The 21,277-nt window shown below is 45.9% G+C and overlaps 1 long non-coding RNA gene across 1 annotated transcript in view; it reads right to left on the bottom strand.

The window, feature by feature from the left end:
• Nucleotides 1–2,247: 2,247 nt before the first annotated feature.
• LOC120761360 (uncharacterized) overlaps nt 2,248–21,277 on the bottom strand; it is a 30,905-nt gene continuing 11,875 nt past the window's right edge. The window contains exon 3 of the long non-coding RNA XR_005703609.2: nt 2,248–3,850. This is a non-coding gene — a long non-coding RNA (uncharacterized LOC120761360). The remainder of the gene's footprint in view (nt 3,851–21,277) is intronic.

Genomic DNA, 21,277 nt, shown 5'->3' with positions numbered 1-21,277 from the left:
CCTCTGCAGATGTAAGGAGTCATTTCCTCCTGGGCTTTACCGTGAACTCATCCCTGTGTTGTCAGAATTCCTCACAACAGTAATGAGGGTAGCATCATCATACACGAGCAGAAGATGTAGACAACTATGAGCAGAAGAGGTAGATAAAATACAGATGTAGATGAAGCCTGCCCAAAAGAACTCACCTGGGGTACCTTTGGGCAGGTATAGCTCATGGAGAGACAAGCTAATTTCTCATGGAACTTTTCAGCTGCTTTCCAATCATCTCTGCAAACCGCCTCACCGGCTCCTCCCAGCTCCAGCAATGAATGAAGGCGTTTTGCCACCAGGAATGCCTTCCATCAGCCAGCCCAGTTCCCCAGAGCAGCTGCTGGGCTGCTGAGCTCAGCCTGTGTGACAGCAGCGTGAACACTTCTGAGAGCCACACAATGCACGTGGCCTTAGGGAGCTCAGTAAGAGCTGCTCCAGGGCTGAGTGAATCTGACATCTCCCAGGTTCTTCCCTTTGTAGCCTGGATGTATTCAGGTACATTTTGCGTGTGTTGTGTGTGACTGTATATGTTAGATTCAAAAACTGGGTTGTCTGGTCCCAGCAGAGGAGACGAGGATGACCCAGCACCTGGCAAACGCAGCTGGGGAGCAGCAGAGAGCCTGGTGGGACAGCCACAGCTTGGGCTGGCTGTGCTGTGCATGCTGCAGGACTGTCACTCTGCAGGGCTTAGACTGGTCAGCTGGCACTTCAAAAAGCTGGACATCCTGACAACAAGGGGACTTGGTCCTGACAACAAGGGGACTTGGCCTTCTGTCAGAGGGGAGCACACAGCCGGGACAAGCACTTTGCAGTCCAAGCTGCTGCTGTGGGCTGCAGTGTTGCAGACCAGATCTGCGTATGCAAGTGCAAAGTGCAGTGACCACGGGTTCTGTCTCCAACCAGCTCTCTGTAATCCTACAAAGCATTTAGGTTTACAGTGCTCTTCTAGATGGACTCGGTTTTCAGGTGCCATACAACAGTTTAGTCCTGTGCTGGGTTAATGCTTTAGCAGGAGGCAAAACATTCCTTCTTTTGCCTGCTCACATCTTTTGCAACACTAATCTCCAAGGAGAGTTGTTTGTTTTGAAACCTTGCGCTCTGTGGGCTCTTGACTGCTAAGCTGGCTCCTAGCTTTGGCAGCTCACAGTAGAAATCAGCGTCATTAAACATTAATATCTGAGCAATGTTTCCTGATTAAATTTACTTATTGTAAGTTTTTGGAGCTGGCTGACGAAGCAGCTTGGGTACACATCTAGAATCCATCAACTGTATATTCATCTGCCTCTGGAGGGCTTTATTGGAAGGGTTTTCCCTGAATCATTTGACACTGTTACTGGGGACAGGGATAAACCAGAACACTTACATTATCTGGGTTGACTTCATGAACACTTTAAGGACAGTGTTTGCATATGTGTTAGAAGTATCAAGAAGTCCAATTTCTACCCCATTATGCTCCATACGTGGTGGGAAGAACCTCCACAACCCTGCCAGACACAGACCTCAGGGGCTCAGGGCACCAAGAGGCAGAGTGGCTCGGTCTGGAGTCAGAGCTCTCCTTCCCATCAGGCTGCCTAGCTTTGGGGACTCTGCTTGGGCTTATGCTGGTCCTCCTCACCTGGGCTACTCCTGACAATGACCCATGGGCAGGAATCTCTTCCCAAGAACAGAAGGCTCCTGTGGCTCCTGAGCAGGTGGCACTGCTGGGGCTGCCACATCCAGCCCTGCATTAGGGGGACACGGGTCTCTTCAGCTTCCATCTGTGGTTTTAAAACTTTCAGTTGAATCCTTCAACTGATTTTTTTTCCCACCTTCTCTAAATATTAGATGTAACTTAGGAGAATGTAGACCTTTGGCCTCCTTATAAGCATATATAGTTTCCAAGGGGAGCATTTTTACCTGTTTTGAGGGAATGCCCAGGGCATTTTATCTTCTTATCTGTGTATTATTTCCTGTTTAGTCAGTCCTTTAGATCACATTGGATGATACTCAGATGGCACAGATACTGATCTCTACTATGTTGTGGCTGTAGTTGAGCCTGAAGGGAATCACTCTGAAACATTCCGAGCGGTGAATCTGGATAATACCTTAATCATAAACCTGGGCTGTTGTAAATGCCTTTCTTTGTTTTGAGAGTCACTGATGGCATTATATAAAGTTTGAATGGGCTTAGTTTTATTTAGATAAAATTATTATGATATTAATATACAGACAGTGCAGGAAAAAGCAGCAGTGTTTATGGGACTTATCACCTTTCCTTATATCCACCCTTCTCCCCCCCACAAAACAGAGAAGATTTGAAAGGAGATGAAACATTTCTATTTGAGGATGACATTGTCTTACAATGGCACAAGGGTCACCTAATAAATACCCTACACATATCCTATACTAGGGATGTGACGGATGTTAAAAAAAATACTTCAGCTCTGCAGACATGGTAGAATAACTGCAATAGTGCTGGAGATCTGACAATCTCCTTCCTGCTCTTCTGCTTGTTTCCTTTCCAGCTGTGCAGCAAACAGTTTAGCTGCGCTCAAACCATCCTCAGGATTTCTGCATCTCATGACTGGCAGTGACTTTAGCTTTCTGGCAGTATTCATCCCTGCGACTTTTCCCCCAGCTCAGAAATTATTCTCATTAATTTTCTGACTTTTCTGAGGTCACACAACCAGTGCTGGTGGCTGGGTAGGGACTGAGCTCTGTGTTTGCACCCTGGGTTGAAAACTCTCAGCGTCCATCTGCCCCAGCTGGGCTCCACAAGTCAGCTTCCAGCATGTGGCAATTCTGTTCTTCCCTCACTCTGAATAAGTAACTTTTCAGTTCAGGCACCTGAATAATCTGTCTGGAGTCAGTGGAATGCGTGACTACCTAAAGTTTTATCTCCTGCTTAAATACTTTGTTGCTCAGGGCCTAAATTATGACTGAACATAAATGATTAAATGAGTGTTAATTCTCCCTTTTCAGGCTTCACACCAAATAAGAAATCCCCCCAACTGTGCTCACATGAAAGCAGGAGTTTATCTCAGTATTTTCATTTTGAAATTCAAGCACTGAATGCAGAAAAACCCACAAGGGTGAAAATAATTAGTGCTGCTTCTTATTGAACCATTCTGACTTTCTCTGTAATCCTTTTATTTAGGGTTTTAATGATGAATAAATTCTTCTTGTAAATATTTAATCATGGAGAGTGGTTAAGCAGGATGTGTGTGATGAACAGGTCTCACACAGATCTGCTGATGTGGCTGAAAACTCGCCCATTCCTCCCACAGCAGCACCTGACATCCACCCTGGGGCGGCGCTGACACTGGATTCACGAGGTCTCAGAAACTCCCCAGGTTCCTCCTGGTTTTACCCAGTAATCCCCACACCGGTCCAGGAACTTCAGCACGACATAAGGACAGTTTATATTGTGCAAATAATGCGTAATTCATAATATTTCTACTGTAACAGCACTCACTGCTACAGATGAGCTCAGGGGAAGACCCAAACCCTTGTTGGGCTCCCAGGGCTGACACCTGGGGCTGGCTTTTCCTGGGATGCTGCTGTGTCCCGTGGTCTTCACTTGTGCCATCCGAGCAGGTCTGGGTCTGAGCTCCAGATGGGGACGATGTGGGAACACGGCGCAGGATCAGCTGCGCAGGTGTCTCAGCAGGTAGGAACCTGATCTTGTGTGGTTTGCAACGGCACAAGGAAACTGCGCAGCAGGCACAGGCTGCGCTCAGCTGCAGAACATGCTGCTGAACTGCTGAGGAACACGGGGAGGGAAAGGTCCATCCAAAGTCCATAGGCTGCAGGCTGAGGTCTCCCAGGGCTGGAGCAATGCCTGATGGAGTCACAAACACGGAACACATCACCACACTCTGCTGCAAATATGGTCTGTGACTAAAATACCTGCTTGGAATGGTAAAATTTAACCTACAGAATACACAGTGAAACAATTCTTCTTCCCTGAGAACTGGAATGGCCTCTGCGTGGCTTGGAGTCACCTTTTGACCGCATTAAAAGCCGTGCCAAGTGATGCACCCTGGAGACGACAGCCACCGAGCGATTTTGACCCGACCGTGTTCTTCTGCATAAACGAACCGCCGCGACAGCGCTGAGTGGGCTGAGACCCCCGGGACAGCGCTGACACCCGCGGAGCAGCGCTGAGCTCCCGTTCCCGAGCCCGGGGCCGCCTGGCACTCCCGGCAGCCGCCGGCAGAGGGAGCCCCGCGCAGCCGCATCGCGACAGCGACCCCGCAGCGATCCCACAGATATCCCACAGATACCCCGCAGCGATCCCACAGATATCCCACAGATACCCCGCAGCGATCCCACAGATATCCCACAGATACCCCACAGATACCCCACAGATACACCACAGATACACCACAGATACCCCACAGCGACCCCGCAGCGATCCCGCAGCGATCCCACAGATATCCCACAGATATCCCACAGATACCCCACAGCGATCCCACAGATATCTCACAGCGATCCCGCAGATATCTCACAGCGATCCCGCAGATATCCCACAGCGATCCCACAGATATCCCACAGTGTTCCCGCAGCGTTCCCCGGTAGCGATCCCGCAGCGATCCCGGACAGTTCCCGAGGGTGAACCCTCCGATGGATGGGAGCTGGTGTATTTAAGGGACATTACTCCAGGGCTGCTGAATAGCACCCGGACTGGTCTGGAGCAGCGTTTGGCAGCGTCAGGCTGCTCTCCCAGGGAGCCTGTGACCTCCTGCCACAGTTGTTTGCATCTGCTCAGGGCTGTCACAGCCACAGTCTGGTTTAGGAGGCAACGTACACATAAATTATTCAGCACTTTCAAATCTAAAAATCAATGCTGTATGCTGCGTAATCCAGCTTAATGTAACAGGCAGGAAACCCATTTATGAGCAATTTTAGAACAGGTTTTCCCACAAAACCACAAGGTTGCAATAGCAACAGGGAACAAGAGGCGGGAGGCTCTGCCCCTCCATGTTACACACAGGTACCCACGTGCCATTCTGCAGGGGACAGTGGAGACCTGCCTGCATCCTGACCTCCCCTCGCAGGGTAATTAACATGGAGCTCTACATCAAAAGGTGACAAAGCCTTTTACACTGTTCTTACTCCCTGCAGTAGCAGTATTCTTGCAGCTGGAGCCCTCACACAGGTCGGAGTCATTCAGAGGCCTGGGGGCTGCACCTCCATGACCGGCGTATGATCACAGCTGTGCACAAACAAACTGACACCAACAGTAAATTCATTTACATTCCCTCCAGCACCACACACACTATCAGGCCTTCAATAATTAATACTTTAGCTTATGATGTACCTTTCACCCCAGGATCTCAAAGCACTCTGCAGTGTGTGGCGATGGATTTTTATTTTGCTGGAGTAAATAGGGTAGAGAAAGATTAACTGATTGACCAAGGTCATGCTGCGTTAACGTTTTATTTCTGCTCTAGCATTTAACTGGATAGCTGCTGTGACCTTGGAAAGCTGGAAGAAAACTGCATTTTAAAGCTAACAATGTAAGGATAATCTCCCCTAAAGCGTACCATATGTTTTCTTTTAGGCAAAAGAAAAAGCATCAGAAGAATTGCTGGTCATGCGAGTTGTTCACAGTGTTCTCTAGGGTACAATAGCTGGGAATTTCAGTGCAGCCTGAGAGAAGGGGATGCAAAGCTCTCCTCCATTTCAAGGAAAAATGGTTGCTCAGCATCCTTGGGCTCTGCTGGAAAATCGAGCTTGGCTATCCAGGAAAGTTTCTCAGTTAGAAAAGCTGAGATGACGAGGTGCTCAGGAGCCAACATGTTCTGCCCTGCCTGGCTCCATGCTCTGCACACGCGTCCACTCCTCCCACTGAGCCGTGCCCTCGCCAGCTCTGACTCCCCCTACCAGAACGAACCTCAGCAACATCTCCTTTGGGCCTCTCTGGGAATTTTATCCCATCAGCACTCACAAGCTGATGGGGTGTGTGCTCTGTACCCCATGGCACAGGCACACGCCGGGAGCCACCACGCTACCCTCCTGCACAGCTCTATGCTGCCACCAGCAGCAGCCTGACTGTCCCAGGGCTCCAGCTGGGCTGTCGTCCTCTTGTAAAGAAGATAAACTTAACTCATTGCCAATGTATTCTCAAGGGCATGAGGATGTTATCACATTTGACTGTCTTTTCTTGTGGCCCCAAATTGATGCTGGGAAGTCACACAGGTCACAAAGCCTCTCTAGAAGCCCTCAGACAAGAGCTCTGGGTTGCAGGAAAGGAGCCACTTGACTTGGCACAGAAGGAAAACAATCTTTTTTCTTCGCGGCTCCCCCAGAAGTGAGTCAGTAGGCCTGACGAACAGAAAACACAAGTTGCCATAGAAACTCACATGCCTTCCACCAGGCGGAGAAACAAATGTAGGCCAATATTTCTGCTTAGCTGGCTCCTGCTCCGGCTGCTCCTGCCTGCTGCAGCCCAGGGCTCGATCAGAAACTTGCAGTTATTTTGCCCCCAACTGTGCCAGACCCTTTCCCCACCACCTCGGGAATGCACACACGGCCACGTGGGCACACACAGGGACAGGGACAGGGACAGGGACAGGGACAGGGACAGGGACAGGGACAGGGACAGCACAGCCGCTGAGCCAGCACCATGCTGTGGTCCCCAAACGAGGAGTCCACCCACAGCAGCAATGGGAAGAGCCCCAGCACAGCAGCCCAAGCCCACCCCAAGCAGCATCTTCCCTGGCCTTTGCTGTGAGCCTGGCAGGGAGGGCTGGAGGAAGAGTGGCTTTGAAACTGAATGTTAGTGCTGGATTATTCCAGCCACCTTTGATTTAAATAAACTCCTGTTTCTCATCTGTAAAAAGGTGAGCCCTCAGTGGGGTGCAAAGGCATGCAGGTCATCCATGTGTGCACAGCCCTCTGGGATGCTTCAAGAGCAGTGGTTACGTGGCATGTGCAATCTCTACTGAACCAGTCTTTGAGTTGTTGTGTTCCCTGATCACATGCTATTCTTGTGCTTCACTTTTAATTGTACCACAGGGCAAGTTGCTTTCCTCTTCCCGCGCTTCTTTGCTTTTTGGATTACATTTTTTTGTAGATTGCCCAGTGGCCTCCTGGATATTCAGCGGGCTGTTACGCTGTAACTGGACTGTACATAAAAACAATCTAACAAAAGGAAGTCTACTTTCACCCTATTTTTACTGTCATTTTTTGTGATTCACTACTAAGGAAAAAAAAAAAAAAAAACAACAAAACAAACCTAAACACAACAGACCTTTGAAACTGTGTTTGGGCACAGACCAGTGTAAACCCAGTACCCATCTTTGCCCACTGGATAAAATCCTCTGCCGGGTTCTTGGAGCCCAGGATAACACAGCCATGAGACAACAGAGGCTGGGTCCATGCCAGCCCTATGCCCTGTGCCAAGCGCTAGTTCCAGCAGGGTCAGTTAAAGGAATGTCACCAAAATGATGGAGAAAGCCTTTTCCTCCAGAGTAGAGCCCATAACCAAGACACCAGCATGGAGAAGGTATTTGTCAGTTCAGCTCAATGGTCTCCAAGAATGTACATCAGGCTTAATAATGTAATAATTTGACTGAGCTGCCTGTGGTTAATGAACGGGCTCAGGATCTTGACAGCTGGAGAGACAGGTGGTGGGTGGTAACACCTCTCTTCTGAAAGGGCTTTTGGTTTAAGGGCAGAAGGCAGCATCTCAGTTTGTGAGTGATCTATGTTGTTTGGGCAGTGATGTGACTGTTGGGCTTAATATAATTTCAAATCTCTCCAGGTAAAGAGAGTTTAATGCAATTATCTACTGATTGTGAATGAAGACATACCCATAACACCCAAAGTCCTGCAATACATTTACTTTAAGACATCCTAGCAGGAAAAGTGTTTTGTTTTTTTTTTTTTTGCTGTAAAATATTGAGTGAAAGAAAAATAAAGAACTAATGGAACAGTTTTGCTCTTTAAAAAATGGCATACTTCTCCCTGGCTGCTGGACTCCAGCAGCCCCCCATGCCCAGCATCCTCTCATATCCAGGTAGCCCCTCAGGGCTGCCAGGCCATCTGCAGAACTCCAGAGGACATGAGGAACCTGCTTCCAGAGTGACACCTGGATTTGTTCCTGGATCTGCTGTCACCTTGGGAAAGGAACTCCACATCTTTCTCTGTTTACCCTGACACCACTTGTTTGAGGCTGTTTGTTTTTTCCTACCTTGAAAGTATGTTTTCCAGGACAAGATCTGCCTGTTTCAGTGGTGACACTAATGTCCCCCCTGTCTTTTAATAGTTACTGCAACATAGCTAGCTAATAATCACTGGGTTTATTTTAGATACCTGCTTTGGGAGCGCAAGAGTCAGTAAAACTTATTTTACAGCTAAAAATCACTTCATGAGTTCAACAAAAGTAGAACAAAATACACGAGAAACTTTGCAATGTTTTCACAGGGGAAGTGAGAGTCTAATTCTGTGGCTGTCACTGCTGGATTCGGTATGTGGGGCACTTCCCACTGGGAAGGAATGAGTAAGATAGTGTAGAGTTAAAAAAATAAAAGTCCTAAACTTACTAGAAAATGAAAACTTGAGACTGTGCTAAAAGTCAACAATAATTTCTAGAAGGGTGAATTTCAAAAATTTGCAAACCTAACTGCAAACAGGATCACTTGGTGAGCTGCTGCCCCCGCTCATGTCAAGGGGCAACTCACAACTGCCTTCAGACCCTTGGGCGCTGGCTGAAGTCATGCTGACACTCAGCCTTACAAGTGGTGTTCGCCCTTGGAAGGTATCCAAAAATCTTCAAAAAGATGTAAATCATGCAGAATTACAACTGAAAAAGCCCTCATTCAGAAGGAAAGCAAATCCTTCTCTTTGCGGATCTCAAATGCAGGAGGAAGGTGATCCCTGAGAGCATCGGCTCCAGCTGAGCACAGCCGGGACTGCCACCTCGAGGGCAGGGGCAGTGCTAAAGCCACGGCTGTGCCTGCTCCTGAAGCTGAGGCAGACCTGGATTACTTTACTGCTTCCCACAATGGCCCAAGAAAAAAGAAGTTTAAGGTAAGAAGTGAGCATCCTCTCTCCATCTCTGTCTCTACTTACAACAATGTATTACTTCTCACTGAGATAACCTATGAAGCTCAAAGATTTATGTTTGGCTAGAAGATTTCAGTTTTTGTAAGAGCAGATGTAGAAGGTACCAGCATTCACACACTGGATTTGTGCCTACATTGAAAGAACAGTCTGAAAGAACCACAGAAGAAATTTTCTGTTCAGGAATAAGTAGCAGGTAACCAACTTCCCAGTATGTTGAATTTAAATGTTTCTCTCCATACTGAAGTTACCAGAGCTCTCTTGTACAGGGCTTTACAGATTGAAAGGAAAGGAGTTAATTGGTGAGCGATCAAAGGTTTCTGCCTGGTAATTTACAATCATTTTAGGGCAGGATTCCTGTGGAGAGGAAAAGCAGGCATCAGTAGGATGCTAAATGATGAAAGGATCCTATGGAGGCAGTTATATATTCACCCAAATCTCCTGTAAAAATGCAGCAATCTCCTAAGAATTATAAATCTGCTTTTCTGCAGAGGAACCCCAGGGTCAGCACTGTGCATCCTCTGTACCACAAAAATGGAGAGTAACAGAGACTTTTTCCTCCTTTCTGCAGTTCCAATGCCAGCCATCGTGTCTCCTCTCCTTTCCATGCCTGGGTTTTCAAGCTCCTCTGGTGTACCAGGTGAGTGATTTTAACAGCACAGTTGCATGAGTGAAACTACTTGCGTACAGCAACCTGCAAAGCATCACCTCCCAAGCCCACCACTGCCATCAGAGCCCTCCCGGCCCTAGACACACACTGCCACGGTCACCAGCCTGCACAAGGATGGAAACTGCTCCTTGGAAAGTACTTGGTGATTTTAATGCTGCAGAGGTGCATCACTCACCACAGTCACTTTTAAACAGCAGCAAAACTAATGAAGATTGGTGATTAACCTAAATTCTTCACACTCGAAGGACCAGATAAGCAGCGCAGATACCAGTGTCCCTTGCTGGAAGGTGATTTTCCCCCAGCCAGGCTGGCTGGTGCCCCCACATCGAATGGAGGGAGAGAAGGGGAGGCTGCCGCCAGCAGCTGGTGCTGCGCGATTCGGGAGGGGCTCTGGGCAGTCCTGCAGGCCTGACCCCACGGCTGAGCTTTTACATCCCATTCCCCTCGGGACAAAAAGCGATAGACGGCATCTTCACAGCTCTAACCGTGACTCCACATGTACATCTGTACGTCAGGAGAGCAGCAGCTGCTGCCTTCATCGAGCGCTGTGGGCTGGGTCATGCGGGCACGGCCGGCGGTGGGATGGAGCCAGGAGCGGAGCTGATGTGACGGGGGGCTGCGCACGGAGCCACCTCCGCTCGGGGTCACGGCACCACCCCGAGCCGCCCTGCCATGAACGATGCTCCCGCAGCCCCTGCCGGGACCGAGCCCACGGGCTGCCCGCAGCCTCCCAGCACGCAGGCACGGGGCTGTCGCTCCTCCGCATTCCCCACGCAGAGACCTGCCCGTGCCCAGAGCCCGGAGCATCCCGAACCTGGGTGTTCCCGCATCGCCCCCCTGCACGGCCAGGCTCTGCTCTCTATTCCCACACCACGCTGAAAGCAGATGTCTCGTCTGCTGCACGTCTGCTGGATTTAACTGTCCGTGTTCTGTGTACCAAATTGTTTTAACGCTATTAAGAATTGAAAAGAAATGTTTTATACTACTGAAGGTGTGCTGTGATAGTGATTTCAACTGGTTTTAATAACCCTTGATAATTTTTTTCTCCCACTTTCTCCCGATTTGAAAGCTCAATTAATTTTGAGCTACAACTCTGTCTATCATTTCAACCACATGTGGCAGAGTGAGAACTCATGTGAGATAATGGTTAATTTTTGGTATCTTCTGCTGCCTAATGACAGGTGTGCTGTCCAAAATAATTAGCTTTCAAAAAGGGATCCCCTTAACCCTTCTCTGAAAGTGGGTAGTGATCTCGGTTTTACTTCATTAAGCTCTTGACAGCTCAATGTACTCACATCTGTTACTGTTTGGTAGTTTGATTCCAAGAACACAAATCGCTTCAAGAACTGGCAACAAATTCATTCAGGCTCATGAAGCAGATCAAATTCCATCTGTTTACTAATCAAAAGCCATATTTTAGTCATAGTACAGCAGTAGTGTCAGCAATATACCAACTTAGACCTTCTCTCTGCTCTAAACATGATAGGTAGAACTCTTCCTGTAAGCTGCATTTATTTGAATTGGATGTTTAAATGCCTCCAAGGATTCTGGAGTCTGATATTCCAGCCCTTGCCTATAGGATTTGATCAATCTGCTTGCCCTGAACAATGTTAGACATTTAGACATTTTATACAGGCTGAACCTGAAAGTCTGTTACATCAGTCACTTTGATATGATTGTAAATTAGAACAAGAAAGGAAAACAACGTGATTAATCAAATTTTTACTTGAGTTTCCAATTATTTGTTTTATGGACTAAAATCCTTTGCCTACTCCAGCCATGATAAAGCTGAGTAATGTCTATGAAAGTCTACCTGTGCTCAGGTGTCTAAGAGGGATTAACTGAGGAGCTGCAGCTTCGTTCCCAAAACTTGAAGAGCCCATGCTATATCTGGCCAAACCCCAGAAGCTCCAGCAACATGACATCATCATAGCCTCGGCTGTGCCATGGGCTGGGCCTGGGCCTTGGCAAAGGAGCTGTTGCCTTGGACCCTCCTCAGGTGCAGAGCAGGGAAGAACAGTCCTGCCGAAAGGACATCGGCATGGGAGCGGCTCTCGGGACAAACACGGCCCTCCCGGGAGAGGCCAGGGACCAGGCAGGGCTGTCAGCTCTGCCCTGGCACGGGGAAGAGAATGCAGATCAACCACTGAGTATTTCGGTGAGCAGATCTGTCCACTGAGCTCTTGCAGGTTGTGGTGCTGGCTGCAGTTCTGCTAAAGCCACTCTAGAGCTCTCTGGGTACAATGAATTGCAGCAGTGAAGCCATTAGTGAATTCCTGACCCAGTGAAAATCCAGGAAGTTTTGATGCTATTTATAGATTTCACCCATTATTTTCTCTACTATATGGTACATCAGTGAGATCCCGGTTTATTCCTACCTGGAAAGAAATGCCTAAGGGATTTTACAAGCTGGTTAACCCATGACCACTGCATCAAGGCTCCAAAACAAATGTAGCCCATTTGCTCAGGGATGACAGATTAATAAATTGTTCAGCCTCATTATCCCTGTAATTCCTGATGGCATCGCTTGGAGGAGGACTGGCAAATGACATCGGCCAAAGGTCAGTGCTCCATTTTCAAAAACAAGATTGTAAACCTTAATACAAACATAAATGATTCAGTGGATTATGAAAAAGCAGTACAAGCCCTGGGTCAGGTTCAGGATAGAGCCCGTGCTGTGGAGCCCCGTGCTGGGCACAGGCAGTGGCAGCCGAAGCAGGTGTGACCATGTTTCGGACTCCTCCTGCCGGTGCCTGTCCCTGGCTGTGCCGGTGCTGCCCCACGCCCCGGCTGCTCCAGGCTGGTGGCCGGGGTGCAGCTGCTGCTCCTTGGCTGCCCCAGAGCCACAACACCAACAGGTTGGTTCCCAAGTCCTTCCTCTGGCTGGAACACAATTCAAAATACTAGAGAGAATGAACAGGAGCTTAGATAGAGCTCTGCAATTCCAAAGCCATGAATCAGGATGACGACTCTCTTGAGCCAAGCTTTAAAGTAGTTCCTCATTTTAAGCTTCTGTGCTTTGCTATGTCCCTAATAATCTTCAAGCCTGCAGGGTCAGATTTGCAAGTTTCTGTCAACAACTGCAAAAATGAATAGAATATTTAAAGTAACAAAAATCATGCCTGCAGGAGTGAAGGAAAAGGTAAATATCATGGAAGCTGTGATGAAATTATGAGGCCTAGAAGCCATGGAATACAACTTTTATTATACAAAGGTAAGACCAGCTACAAACATGCAGAGGTTTACATGTTGATTAGTCCTGGCAGGGAAGCTCATAAAACCAGAAGGAAATAGGAGGACAGTTGTGGTTCAAAATAATTCCTCTTGATGGTGACAGTTGTGCATTTTCTATGTAAGCAGGTGTAAACTTAGTGGATAATGTGTAGACTAGAGCAGGCTGGAGAAAATACTCTTTTTAGGAATTGCTTCTACAGCTGTGGAAATAGGTGAAAATCTGCTAAACTGTAGAGTGGACAATTTGAAAAGGATTGTGAAGAGAGCCAAGTACCACAGTGTAAACAGAGCAGTGCAGCCAGAGCCTGAGCAGCACATGGGCTTTCAGGCCAGCATTATGCATGGAATTACAAAAGATTTTTGCTTTCAGAGGAACAATTAAAAACCATACAAACACACAAGTCAAGACTTACGTGCTAAGCCTGACAAGGAGCACAAAATAATCTTAAACCAGCCAAAAACAGTGTGTGAGGAATTCCCCTTATCAAGGGAAACCATATTGGTGAAGTGGGGCAGAGGTCTAGGATGCTCTGACAGGTATAAAAAAGGAAAGAAAACGTGGAAAAGGAGAGCTTATTTAGATTAAAAAATCACTGAAAAGTTCCTGTCAGGATATAAATCAAAGCTCCTCCTTGTCACACACACACTGAGATCTGTGAACTCAGACAGTTGAGGCAGGAGCTTTGCTTTCCCACAGTGTCCCAACAGAGTTCAGATACAGGGAATCTGGTCCTGGCTCTGGGGGCAGCACTGCTTGTGGATGGAACTGCCAGGGTGACTGCAGCAGCCTATTACCCAGTTATAGTCTGGTTTGCTACCACAGAACGGATGAAGTAGACAAAAATTAAAAGTTCCTGTGAGTAAAGATGCCAAGCAGAAACAAACATGAATTTTGTTTGGCAGCAAACAGCAAACACTCTGTCACTAAAGCACCTGGCATTTAAAATGTTGATGTTTGTATCTTTCTCTCTGAATATTTTAAGCAGGAAGAAATGCTCTGGAGAAAGGACTATAGTAGAGAAGGAAGTATAACCATTAACTTCAGCCATGTTAGAGATTAATTCATAATGTCACTTCACTGAAAAATTACTCGTATTTCACCTCTCTTTTTCCAAAGGTCTTTAATTCTCCCTCTGCAAAGCAATGTTATTTTTGCTGTTCAATTACATCTCAACCATTCAATCCAACTCAGCTCTATATAAATGTATGGATCCTTGTTTCAGATTCCCTTGCTCAGCTTTTACTTCATGAAGAGAAGTGCTGTGTGCCAAGGTCACAACTGATTAATCTTGACCCGTGAACCTTGAAGAATCAAGTCTTACTATAAATGTATTACTCTACATAGTAAAAGCAAATGTACTCTGTATCCATGACAAATAATGAACTCATTTTTTCTGGCTTTACTTTTTAGTTGCCAATTAAGCACTTAAATACAAGATCTGTTAATTATTTTGATAAATGATGTGCCTACAAAAAGAATGAAATCCTTTGGCCTTTGAGTAGGTGTGATGAAGGTGTCTTCTCATAAGGTATTTTGGGAATGGATGCTTTGCCAATGCTTGTGGGTGCTCAGGAAGGAGCTGCCACAGGCAGACTACACCCCTGTGACATGGACATTACTTACAAGTGTATGTGTTTAAGGCATCCAGTGATATTGTGACAATATTTCTGTATTACTGGTACTATGAATATTTTAACATATATTTCTGGTATATTTGGTAGAAATGGGGCTACAAGACAGAGGCAAGTGGAGTTATTTTAAAATAAAAATGTTTGCTAAAGGGATACTGTTATGCAAATTCAATTATACAGTAAATAAAAACAAATACAACAAAAACTTTGAGGGGAAAACCAACAAAAAAGACAACACCTACATTCAGGTCAGCCTTACAAAGCACATTTCTCATTGTGTGTGCAGTTCACTGACAGGCTCTTAGAAGAAAATGAAGTATAGAGCAGAACAGGCCTCATAGCACTGGCACTTTTACGTTAATCAGGAAACAGCAAAGTCAAAACAAATTTACCAAGCACTTCTTGTTACTGCAACCAGGATGTCTCCAGTTGTGACAATGAAATTAGCTGTGCTCAATGGACACTGTGGAATCATTTCCACAGTACATTAGGGCAGGCTCACATGGGTTTTTGCAGCAGGCGATTCCGTATTGTTCACAGATCTGAGGCCCCATGCAAGCAAAAACATGATAAATCTATTTTTATCTTTAATCGTTCATTTGGAAGCACTGACAGGCACATTAGGGACTCCTGTCTAAAATTAGTTCTGTTCACGCTGGAAGCAACCATTTATTCTCTCAAGCTATTTGTACGCTTAATGTCAGAAGACTTCTGGGAGCTGTTCCTGGTTTTGTGTGAATTTTCTCTGAAATAGCCGGGTTTGTTCCTGGAACGTGGCATTGCTGTTGTAATTACCATCCTAAAGCTCTATGAATTGTATGTCATTAAGATCTCTGTTAACTGTCAGACCACAAACAAACACAAACGTCTCTCTGGAAGCTGAGCAGTAAGAGAGGAACACGGCTGCAGTTTGCTATCTGGAGGGGTGCAGCAGCCGTCCCAAAGAGCAGTGGATGATCTTCCACCTGTGACATGCCCACGGCCCTGGGGTCTGACTGTGCAACGGGGGCTCCAGGGGCTGCCTTTGGGACCAAGGCCAGTAGCAAATAACATCTCAGTAATAAACAAATCCTCTGACCTGCATTCACATGCCCTGATCAGACGCTTTAGGGGCACAGAGAAACCCCAGCCCTGTTTAGGACACTACATTACCATTCTAGTCACCTTTTCTGTTTGTTTTTTTTTTTTCTTCTAAAGGCTTTGGAGGACTCAGGAGCACATGAAACAATATTCCACATCTTAGATGAGTGCTGCTGCTGCAGCCCTGCTTGTTCCCCAGTGCCCAGGCAGCTCTCAGAACAGCCATCAGCTTTGCTCATGCCTGAAGTGCTTACATACTCAGTGAGACTTGTTTACAGAGATAAAAGAAGGTTTTTAAACCAGGAGTCATCTCTGTCTAGAACCACCACCACCCCAGGAGAACTCACAACAATCCCCTTTGTAGACACTACAGCTCTTCCCAAGAGAACAAGCGGGAAGGTGGAATGGGTTTGGCTGTCACACAAGTCTTGAGAATGGCATATTACATATTCACTCTGAAGTCCATGTGATCTAAGTCACCATGACTGATCCCTTCGGCCGCTCCTTTCGCAGAGATTGTTCCCATGGTCGGGTCGCTCAGCCACTGGATGTCACTGTTAGTCTGAACACATAAACGCAAACGGCATTTGTTTGGCACTAAAAAATGCTTAGAGACATGAAATGATGTCCTTAAACATCATCGGGATGAAACTGAGTGCACTGCAGAGAGATCATCTCTTTAGATGCTGAAAGCATTTGCTCAGGTCTCACACTTGTGACAAGTTGATAGAGTAAGAAGTGCCTGATTTAATAAGGGTTTTTTTTCTCTCTTTTGGTGACTCATTTGTGAAGCTGGTAGCAACTCATGTGTTCTCAGTTCCACTCGTCTCCTGGCAGTACATTCGTGTCCTAAGCCATTCGGTGACCCCCGGGAGAAGCGGCGCGCAGAGCCCGGCTCCTGCCCGGCGCTCCCGGGGCAGCCCCGGCCGCGGCTTCCCGGGATGAAGAGCCCATCCTGGCTCCCTGTCTCCCTCGCATGGACAGCCCGGCAAGGCGTTCCAGAGACAGCTGCCTCAAGCACAGACAGACGCCTTGAGAGCTGCAATTCCAAGTCTGGTTCTCTCTGTTTAAACTGTCCAGAGTCCCACTGACACAAAAGATTCAAAACAGGGGTTATCACGATACCCTTTTGAGTCAGGAGAGGAGAAAGGGAAACTTTTATTATTTTTCTCCTAAAACCTTCAAGTATCAAACAACAAAGTACCAAAAGTTAAGATAATCTCATGCTCTTCTTTGTAGGGTTAAAGCGAGAAGACCCATTTCTCCAAAGGGTTAGAAAAGATGCTCTGGCCAAGTGATTGTAGGGTGTGAGCACAACCTGCCAGAATGAGCATAACATCAGGGAACAAGGTGATGGAGAATCCATCCTTGGAGAAGGCAAAGAGTGTAAAATGAACATGGGAAATCCAGAAAATAATAGCAATAAAAGCAATAATGATAATAAATAATCTAACTCTACGCTCAATGCTCTTAGTGCAGGAAAGCCTCAGCACCACCACAGCAGCTCGATGACACCCACCTCTGCTAAGCCCAACGTGCTCAGTATTGTCATGACACTGCTGTGAGCAATGTCTGGCTGCACCTGACAGTCACTGACAGAGAACAAGAACAGGCCTCCTTCAAAGAGAAGTATTTGGAGAAAAGTAATTTGAAGCAATTTACAAAAAAGAATAACAGATTTGTTTTACAATTATTTAAAATAATTATTTAAAATAATTATATTGCTCTGAACCAATACTGTAATTTTAACACAGATATAATCACTGTAAATGGCATTAAGAGCTTGTCTACAGACAAATTGCATTGCTCTGGTTATAATGGGATTGTTAAAGCTCAGCAAATCCCCAAATCCAGGTATGGCTGAAATCACAGAAAAGGAAGGGAAAGAAGTATACCAAACCCCTCAACCTTTTTGGGTTTACATTGACATGGCTTTTTCAGTCAAAAGAACTGCTAACTAACCAAAATGATTGAATTTGAACAGAAGCAAGTGATACACCATCCTGAAACATGGAACTGTGATGGCAAAAATGATGAAATTTTCATACATTTAAGCTTGAACAGATCTAGAAGTCCTGGTTACTGAAGTTAAGGGGGAAAATCCCCCTTACTTAAGTGGGAACAGCAGAGTTCAGAGCAGTAACTACCTGTACCAGGTTCTGCCTCCAAAGCTGAAAATGAGAAGTGACCTAAATATTCAAAAATTACTTAGTGACTGTTAGTGAGTCTATTTTTGAGTGGATAACTCCAGACTGCTCAAAGAAATTTGATCACCAGAGATGAAGCTTTAACACAGCAGCACCTTTTAATGGATTTCAGTTTCAGGCACACAGAACCACTAATCACTTCAGTGAAAAATTGGGTCAGAGTTAGCCCCAACTTCCCCAAAGTGCTGCAAAAGTACATTTAAGTGTGTGTGTGTGTGTGTGTATATATATATTTATATATGATTTTGTATTCTGCTTAGAAGAGATGGCATAATGCTGAAATCCTTTTGGATGATATTCACTAAGGGACTGCAATAAAAACACCATCCACAGGGCCTTTTTTGCTAAGTACTCTTTCAGCCCTGTTCTCAATAGATAATAAAATCTGTATTTATTAATGAGTCCAAAACCCCTCTACAGTTCCTAATGCACTAGGCAGAGACAGTGATATTTTGTACCTGTTAATTAGCAGGCACAACATGAAGTAAGCAAATGCATTGATATGTAATTTATGCCTGCACAGACCTGTAAATAAGAAGATTGGGATAAATACAGGTGTATTATTTTCCTCTGATTTCCAAACCGCTTCATTGTGTTTTACTGTAAGTTCATATCTGTAGGCTCAAAGCAAGAACAGTTCATTGTACAGCCCCTTGGCAGAGCTGCCCATGGGGCCCAGGCTGGCTGGGAGCACGGGCTGTGCTCTTGTGCTGCTTAAGCAGCAGCCTGGTAGGGTTCCATTTTCAGATGTTGTTCATCACTAATGCCTAAAGGTGACATGCTCACTAAACAGGCCTGCTGCAAACAATACCAGATAAGACATAAAAGACATATTGGATTACCCAGTTCACATCTCCAAATGCAACAGAAATGAATGCCAAATGCTGTGGGGTTTGTCACTTGCAGCATGCAGTAGCCTTTCCATTATGCATTGCCTGATCCTTCGCCAGATTTGTCCAGGAAAACCAAGTATTAGGATGAAAGGGAGGAGCTTGTCTGGAGGTCACACTGTGGGAGCTGGGAAGGAGGAGGCTGCTGTTCCATTCCTCACTTGCCCTAATGCCCTACCGGACCCTTTCTTCCTTTCTGACCCAGCTGTCAGATAGTGAAGCTTCCTGCCCATGCTAGTCTTACAGATAACCATGATATCACTGTTATTATATTTATTAACTAATATTAATGCTATAAGTAAATCCAGGACCCCAAAAATAGATTGATATTTCCCAGATGATAAGAACTATTAAAATTATGAGGATTGTTGCCATTCCAGAACTGCTGCAGAAATCATTTAATGCCAAGAAGGCATTCTGCAGCGGAGGAGAGCTGTTACAAATAACTGCTGTTACAAATAATAGTGTCCTAATTCTCAGTGCAAATATGTTAGTAACAGCTCTACAGACAGTTGGGCTGGGAGAACACTGAAGCAAACCCAACTAGACGAGTTTAATTTCCTTTTGGTTTGGAATTACTCTTTACAGTGCCACTACACAAGTCCATGTGTTGGCTCTGAGCTGCCAGTTCCTCAGGGCAAGGTTTAAATTAAGTACTCTTCTGCTTTTTTCTTTCTTTTTTTAAATCAGGAAACTATTTATATTCATTTCAAGCTTTGTAATCTGCTCCAACATACTGTTCAAAAATAATAAACAAAGAATACCCAAAGCTAAATGTTGACTCTACATCCCCTTTCCAAGCCTCCTATTTAATCAGCCTTGTGGCATATTGGGAAACAGAGTCTTTAGTTCCACTTCATTATCATGGGGGTAAAAAAAAATCTTACAGTCAGGCTTAAAGCATTCAAATACCTGAAGCCACATCCTAATCTGCACAGCACATGGGTGTAAAACAGACAGGCAATTTTTGTTTCCTTAGGGCAACACTGTTCATGGTGTCTAGCAGGGGTTCTCTGTGTTTCATCAGCTCTTTCTGAGCACACTGCCAGGCATATCTGTCAAGTAATGGGTATGTGGGTGTCAAGGGGGGCAACAGAAGGACTGGAGCAAGGAAAGTTGAAATTAGAAATACATAGAGCTTAACATCAAGTGTACACTGAAATTAGAATGAATCTAGCAGTGCTGTAGTGAAAGCCACCTGCAATCAAAGCAGAGCTTTACCCTCAATATGTCTTGCAAAATCCTCCCTGTTGCCTATCCAAGAGCCTGCCCACAGCACAATTTGGGATCGCTGGAGAAGAGAGGGTCAGGAGAGAGAGGTTTATTTTAACCTGGAGAAGACTCTCATCCTCTTGCGGTAAGAATCGCCACAAAACTCTGTGGTGTCTCAGACATTTAGGAACAGGATTCCATGATCCCTGGGATAGCAGCTGACTTGATGACAGCTCAATTATAGATGATCATTCCAATTGTCTGGTCCTTCAGCAAGTTCCCAACTGGCATCTGAGAATGAGGTCATTGATAAACAAACCCCATATTACATTAATGACAAAGTGATCTTTGAACTCATTTGGGTATTGTTCTTCCACATGCTGTTCTCCAACATTCTGAAAACAAACCCAAATATAAATACTGTAAAGACTGATGATGCTGGTTAAAAAATCATCAATAGAGATTGAAGAATTAAATAAAATGGAAAATCATTGTCTGGGAAAGGCCCTACCTAGAACTTTCAGTTTTGAAATGTTTGGAGCTGACCATTAATTTCTCTGTTTTTTCTCTCTGACTGGGCACTGCCTTCATCAATATGACTATATTAGTTCCTGCCCTTAAAAAGTGACATGAAAACACCCTTCTGCTGGTCCAAAATGATGGAGGTATTTTAAAAGAAATCATGTTAGAATACATGAAAGAGGCACGGAGTAATCATTTCTTTATATTTTACAAACATTTAAAGTCAAAACAAGACAAGGAAGAATTTCTGAACCTAGCCACCAATCAAAAGCTTCTTGTTTTAAGTTGTTTCCCAAAATAAATCATTTTCAGGGACTAAAATTGCTCAGCGAGTTCATTGTGTACTGGCCAGAGATTACAGACGTGCTTGGGCAGCTGGTGTAGCTGTGTGAGCAGGCCCCGGAAAAGGCAGAGCCGGTGCACACCGTGGGGCAGGTGACAGCGGTGAGCAGGGTCAGTCGGGGATTACCGTGCCCGCTACTGGGCACCTGCTCTGCCACTGATAACCAAAGTCTGGGTCTCATACAGTCTCTCTCTCTCCAAGTTCCTTTTCTCTCTCAAAGTCCCCTGAGAGCCTCTCCTCCCTGCCGAAGGGCCGGTGAAGCGAAGAGCGGGCAGAAGGACACGGGGGCGAGCAGGGGAGGTCACGGGCCGGGTGGCTGAGGAGCCACGAGCTGCCTCGCTCTGCAGCCCGGTGTACGCAGGGCACGGAGGGGCACGCTGGCTGCGGGGCAGCCGCACAAGGAGAG

This window comes from Hirundo rustica, chromosome 19, assembly GCF_015227805.2.
Source record: "Hirundo rustica isolate bHirRus1 chromosome 19, bHirRus1.pri.v3, whole genome shotgun sequence".
Classification (NCBI taxonomy): domain Eukaryota; kingdom Metazoa; phylum Chordata; class Aves; order Passeriformes; family Hirundinidae; genus Hirundo; species Hirundo rustica.
This window is presented reverse-complemented; position numbering and strand designations above follow the sequence as displayed.